The sequence below is a fragment of the Haemaphysalis longicornis genome, unplaced genomic scaffold, assembly GCF_048455015.1.
Source record: "Haemaphysalis longicornis isolate Haplotype H1 unplaced genomic scaffold, Haemaphysalis longicornis Haplotype H1 scaffold_3, whole genome shotgun sequence".
NCBI lineage: Eukaryota > Metazoa > Arthropoda > Arachnida > Ixodida > Ixodidae > Haemaphysalis > Haemaphysalis longicornis.
Window position 1 is genome coordinate 89,108,361 of NW_027526335.1, and position 7,050 is coordinate 89,115,410.

The 7,050-nt window shown below is 45.0% G+C and overlaps 1 non-coding gene across 1 annotated transcript; it reads left to right on the forward strand.

Annotated features, from left to right (window-relative positions):
* The first annotated feature begins 2,722 nt into the window (after positions 1-2,722).
* Positions 2,723-2,804, forward strand: Trnas-gcu (transfer RNA serine (anticodon GCU)). The gene has a single exon. It is a non-coding gene; the product is annotated as a tRNA-Ser (tRNA).
* The last annotated feature ends 4,246 nt before the right edge of the window (positions 2,805-7,050 follow it).

Below are 7,050 nucleotides of genomic sequence, written 5' to 3' on the forward strand. Positions count from 1 at the left end.
GACCTGCTGGGGCTTGATCCCAAGCCATCAACGCCAGTGCTCAGTACTCTAAATCGAGGCAGCAGAGCCCAAACGGTGGGCTCCTTTTAGCAGGCGCTCAAAAGAATAGCGCGCGCTGTGACATCACATGTCATGTGGGTGCTCTGTGCAGAGAGGCGTTTGAAAACACACGTCCAGGCAACTAGTTTTACATTGCTTGTGCATTTCTTAAGTGTTCCATAGTTTCTGTTGGGTTGACTGTTCAGCTGACATGCTTATGGTTGAAAGTTGAATACAGTCTTTATTCCCCGACATCATGTCAAGTTGGTTTTTTGCATTGGCCTCGATCCCATGAATGTTTATAGTTTATATCGGAGTTGGTTGTAGTGTGTTTGAAAGTTTTCAAGAGTTTGCGAATTACAGTGAGGTAATTAAAAACACTGGACTTCAGAGCCAAGTGTTTATTTACTGGTAAGTGCGGTGGGAAGTCCTGAAGTGTAGTAATGTGATTTTAAAGCAAAGGCTCTGCGTGGTATTTCTCTGATGTTTTCCCAAACGCAAAAAACTCTGGTGTAGCCTGAAAATAGCACTGCATGATTGTGGCCAACTGCCCACCTCCACCTGTGTCGCCCTTTTACTCAATGGAACACCACTGTACGCCTAGCTGTGTATGTTCCGGACGGCACAATAGTTCTGGCACACTTGTGTCTACGTTAGTTAATTAAGCTCAAGAGAGGACTGAGCTTTTATTCTAGGACACCCTTGAAGGCAGTTGAGGGTTCCTCTATTTTTGATGTGTGAGAGTTGCTCACGAATTACTTGGCTCAACCGGTAAAAAAAGCATCGTCCCCAGATCCGTGTGGCCAGGACCCATCAGCAACATTTGCATTTGCTGTTTGTAGCCTGAAACCCTTCATCGAAATTATCATAGGTTGCAATGGCCAAGCAGCGTACACACCCAGGTGGATTGGCCATAGGCAATGACAGCAACCTGCCAAGCAGCTCGGGGTCGATTAGTGCACGATGGAGGAGTCATGGTAAGAGAAGACAAGCTGGTGGTGGTTCGCACGATATGCCACATTAATTTTTTAGTCTTCCTTCGCCTTCTCTTCGTCGCCATATGCAGCAACCACTGCTTGGAACAGCACCGTGGCATTTCTGGCCGACGGCTTTAATATTGGCCTCATCTTCTTCATGAGTTGTCAACAAGCCCACCATATTCACATTGGTGGAATGGACCAATGACGGTGACAGCGGCCATTGGAAGCTCATATCAATCCAATTCACTACTTCCAATTCGGCTGCGATGTCAACATACCAACTTAGCATTCTCACATGCACACTCGGTGATCGGCAAGTGATGATTGGCAAGAAACGATCGGCAAAAGCAGCAGCAGCCTCCAGAGGTTCACGGTCGATTCACCAGCTTCCATTACCAGCGATGTCAGCATGCACTGTAACCTATCGAGCTACTTGAGTTATGCTTGTTAGTAGCTTGCCAAAATCTTCTTGTAATCACCCATCAACTATTGATGACAGTAGTGAGGCAACCTGGTGTTACCAACAGCAAACTGTCCACGGAGTGGTTATGTTGCAACTCACTGAACATACTTATTTTCCAGTCCAGAGATAGTTTTGAGCACTTCAGGGACGCGGTAAAGCACGTGCACTCCCAATAAAACTTCCATGAAAAGGTAGAGTACGAAGCCGCTCTGGGGCAGTTATAGGCAGTCGAAAATGAATTCTGTTTTCGAGATATATGGCCTCGGGGAACTTTAACTGTGACAGTTTAAATTGCCACGGTACTCGCTGTTGCTGCAGGACAGCTAAGAGTAGTGACGAGGGACAAATAACACAAAGAAGACACAGTAGGTGTGTGTCTTCTTTATGGTATTTGTCCTTCGTTCTGTGCTGCGCTCTAACACTTCGCTGAGTACTTTGTAGCCTGAATAGAATTTTCAATACTGCAGATGCAGTGATGTGACTGATAGACCGGTCATTGTGATCTTCCATGAAGCCGAAAACGATTTTTGTTTTGTTACACTTCCCAACCGTTCACTGAAGACATAATTTAGGCTAACTTTAACGTTTTCGAGTCCAATTCTCCTCACGTACTTTCCGCTTCATATCTTATGTTAAAATTGTTAATGACGCCAAGGAACAGGAAAACTGGCTCTTTTGCACCTGTATTTTTTCAGTAACAGTAGAGTGAACTAAAACGTCTAGTTCACTTTAGTAACAGCTTACACTATCAGCTGAATATGTCAGACTAGGTACAATTACTTCGCACATAAATAGTTGGCTCAACCGCAAAAGACAGAAGGAAACAATAAGAGATAAATGAACTAGCCTGAACACCGCGCGCAAAGCAAATTGCTCCCGCGTAGCATAGGACTTAACTGCTAAAAGAATGTATTTTCAGATGTATTTTATTTAAGAAAGCTCTCCGTCAGCTGGTATTTTATTAATGTTAGAGGCGCCGATTAAATGTAGCTTGTTTAAAATAGCGGAGCAATAGAACTTTTCGGCACTTGCAACGCGCTCGCTGAAAAGCTAGCCGGCATTCCCTTTTCACACATATTCCTAACGCTAGAAGAGTCCCCGGACTATCGGCGGGCTATTCATGCTATCCATGAGAAGTCCGAGACATGGAAGAGTTTCAATAATGCACTTGAAAGGCACTCCAAGTTACATAAAGCCTGCGTAGTATTATATTGCGCTCTAAAAAGCCCCAATTTCAGCGGACGAGGTGGCCGAGTGGTTAAGGCGATGGACTGCTAATCCATTGGGCTCTGCCCGCGTGGGTTCGAATCCCATCCTCGTCGTAGATTTTTTTTTTTTAGTTTGTTGACGGGGGAACCAGAAGACTGACATTATCACTTTAAATTACCCTCCGCACCCTTTTGTATTTTACAGTTCACGTAACCAACTGAATACAACGGCCACTTGGATGCAATGAATGAAAACACCCGGTTAACTTGACACTAATAGCAGCCGGAATTTCCGTTAACTCGGCGGTTTTTCTTATCCCAAACAAGCTGCCATGTGCATAAACTTCTTGTATTTCTGTACGCTTCTTCATTTTTTTTTTGTCCATTTCCCGGGTAACTCGTAGTTTCGTCAAGGCAAACTTAGAGCAAGATGCAACCTCGTTCTGCACGAAAGGCTGCGAGATACTTAAAAATCAATCCACCTTTTAAGTTTGCATGGCCAGCTGAATACGACGGCCCCTTGGACGCAATATAATGACAACACCGAGCTTGCATAACTTGACAGTTTTTTCCAATCCCAAAATAAGACCCCATATGCGCGCCTTCTCCCCATAACTCAACATCTCGAGATAACCGCGTTCGGAATGGGCCGAAAAGCTGCGAGATACTTGGAAAGACGACATAATGAACGAAGATACAGCAAGCAGGTGAAGAAGACGCGATTGCCCTACCGGTGCCCCGGTTCGCACTCCCTCCTCCTCTTCGGCCACATGACATTACGGCACAGTAAAGGTAGTGCCGTTATAGAATAAAAAAAAAAGGGGGGGGGGGGGGGGGGGTTGCTTCACCACTGAAAGACCCCCACCCCACCCCCTCCCCCTCCGGGGGAGCCACAAGAAAATTAATAATAGACGCCGGTACTGCATGTGGTAAGTTTCTGAAAGCACAGATATGAAGACAGTCGATATATACCGCTGCTAGCCGAGACGAATAAGTTGTTGCTGCATTATCTGCACAACAGAGTTGAGCCCACATCAGCGGAGAGAGAGAGAGAGAGAGAGAGAGAGAGAGAGAGAGAGAGAGAGAGAGAGAGAGAGAGAGAGAGAGAGAGAGAGAGAGAGAGAGAGAGAGAGAGAGAGAGAGAGAGAGAGAGAGAGAGAGAGAGAGAGAGTAAAAATTCGTTATTAGCAGAGCCTTGTGGGTGGGAGGGGGTGGTGGTGGAAACATATTTATTGCACTAATTTGGTGGTTGAAGAGGGGAAACTAATAGCCATGCACCGTACTGGATGCGAGTCGTGCGACCGCTCTCTCAACCAGCAGGGATCGCAAAAGCGGGAGCGGGACAGCAGCGTCTCCCACTGCTCGGGGGAATGGGGAGGTGGAGGGGGAGGTGGCAAATCAGTTCTGGGTGCATTGAAGGATAATGTACGTTCCTAGAATTTACATTGGGCCTTGTGTTGGTTTGGGAACATCAAGTGCACCAGTGTTGGGTCCTGGTATTTGTTAGTCGGAAGCGGGGGTGGGGGGTTAGTATTCTTCGGCTGGTAGTCGTGAGTGGTGTAGGTTCAAGTGAGTCCTCCGCGGTGAGGTCGATGAAACCTCGGGTCTTGAAGTGGGCTTTATCATTGCCTTCCTGGGAGGAGTGGGCCGGCAAGTCTGCTGGCTATTTTGACAGTAGGCGGTATGTCATCGGAGCCACCCAGCCCGACGTGAGCCTCCTGCACACTTCTTATAAGTATGGAATTATGACCTTCGCCTTCATTTCTGTGGGAGCTAAGGCTACGGCTAGTTCTTCCGCTTCTTGCGTCGAGGCTCTTGGCAGGGCTGTCCCGATGACGAGGTCCGTCTTCATTGTCACCAGCGCTGCTTTGGCTTGTCTTTTGGGGTACTTCCGCAATTTCTCCGTTTTTGTTTTTTTTTTTGAAACAGCGTCCACCCTCTTCCCCCCCCCCCCTCCTCCTCCTTCGCGCCCCCCTCCATGGCGGCAATTTTAATTGGGCAAGGACCTTTCGGCCCGCTTGGGTCCGTGCGAGGAGAGATTTTTGGTTGCACAAGTGACCTTCAATTAGCCCGTCGACGCTACCGTGTAGTCCAACGCCTAATAGCCTGTCTGTGCACTGACACTCTCATTGGAAGGCCCATATGGCTCGTTTCGTTGCTTTCGTGATGACGGTGTTTGTCGGTTTCTTTAGAACTGCGTATGGCACTGAGTAAATTATTCTTCACAGGATGAAAGCCTGGACAAGGCGAATTGCGTCTTTTCATGCCTTTGTGCCGGTTTCTGACTCATAATTATGACCATGTGTAGCACTTGTTCTGATATTTTTGTAAGCCGCTTTATCATTTGCTCGTTCTTCGCGCCATATTGTATCACAATTCAGGCGTAGAAATCGGAGCGCTGTGTAGAGTTTCATTAAAATACTTTTATTGAGCATTTTAAGCGGCTGCATCACAGGGGGGTGGTTCCTTCTTCACTGGAGCCCATATGAGAGGGTCATAAGGCACATGCAAACACTTGAAGATGCATGCGCCGCTGGCTGCAAATGAGATTGCAGGCACAAATAACACCCTTGTTTTCCCGATGTCGTTTAATTGGCAACATGTAATAGAAACCGACCACTTTGTATTTTCTTTAGAGGGTACTGTCTAACATTAATTCCTTTGCAAGCCAGTTATGTGCATCGAATTTAACTTTAATATTGGTGTGAATGTAGTTGCAACGTAGATTCGCTAGCTATTGTAGCAAAAACCGGAAAACTAGGATATGTAACCGGCAACTTCTAGCTACGATAATTAAGGTTGCACTGTATTATGCTTTATGTTTCTGCCATTTAAGCTATTGTTTTCTCGTCTGGGGCAGCACCACAGTGGCCAGTGTTTGGAACCTATTAACTTGAAAGAAGAAAATGGTGCGCGCGATCGTCAATGAATCGTATTCCTACTAGGCACGTTTATTTGCAGTACAGTATGGTACCAGTCAACACACTATTTGACAACAGGTTTATCTGTTTGTAAAAAAAAAAAAAAATTAACCGCCAGAAAAGACAATTTTTTCTCTTCAGTTGTCGCGCTTACCTTTCGCCAATCGTCATATGATGTAAGAAAACCTAACAGTTTTGTATTACCGAATGGCCGAAGTAATTACAGGTTTTCTCTGTTAAATTATATTCAACCAAAGTTTGTAAATACTACACTTCATGATCAACTAAGCACTCTTCATGATCAACTAAGCACTGCCATCCGCAAGATTTTTGCTGTATAATCAAAAATCAATAGCATAATCAATGCCCCCATGATGCGCTGCACGTTCTTGTTCAACGGTGCTGCGCGAATGCGCACGTGTCTGTACGCATCTAATTTTGCCTTGTGCCCACTGTTGACTTTTAAGGGCGGAGAGGTGCCGTCAAGAAGTGCATCTGAAAGAAATTGATTGATTGATTGATTTATTTATTTATTTATTTATTTATTGATGTTCGAAATACGCGGCCGCAGGCTTTTTCTTTTTTTTTTCAGCTTCGCTTATCTAAAAAAAAAACACTTAACTCTTATTTCTTGTTTTTGTTTCTTCGATGTAACCGGTTATCCATGCAGAGGATCGCCAATTTGGAGATGGTGGAGTTTCGTTTTAACACTATTTTAAATTGGAAAAAAAAGGTGACGTTTTTTTTTTTTTTTTGATGCAATGTTTGACAAAGTTGGCTTGATGGCGAATTTGTTCTCGAGGTAGCGAACCATAAAAATCGAAAAACATTTCATGTTTTGGAGAATGGCAGATTTTTGTGGGCATCTGTATTTGGAATTGATCACGCAATGTCTTTTCCTGCACTCTAAGACCCACATCTTCTTATGTGCTTAAAGCGTATCAATTTTTATGCATTCCTTGAAATCATATTCGGAGGTCCAGAGAGGATTTAAAAAGTTCACTACTAAGGCAAAATGAGCCTGAAACACATTTCCGCGCGTACGTTGAAGACTGACTCATAGAGGCTTTGTAGCCCTCCACATTCCGTAGCCCTCCACAAAGAGCGCACCGTATTTGCAGGTGTAGATTTATAGCGTCGAACACAAAACTTTTTCAGGTTAGAATGTGCCCACGAGATTAGGAAAATTATTGATCCGAGAAAAAAAGGAAGCTGACATTTGTTGATATTTTCCACACGCTCGTGCTCAGTATTGCCCGACTTGACCTTATTATGAGACATTTTAACGTGAAATTTTCGTGTGCTACTACTCCGCCCTTCGCGTGTCGCATGCGTGCCTGTCGTCAATCGACGACCATCAAACCTTAAACACTGATTGGATGATAGCTTTGACGCTGATTTGACAACGATATCAACGCCAGACACGACGAAGAGGTCCA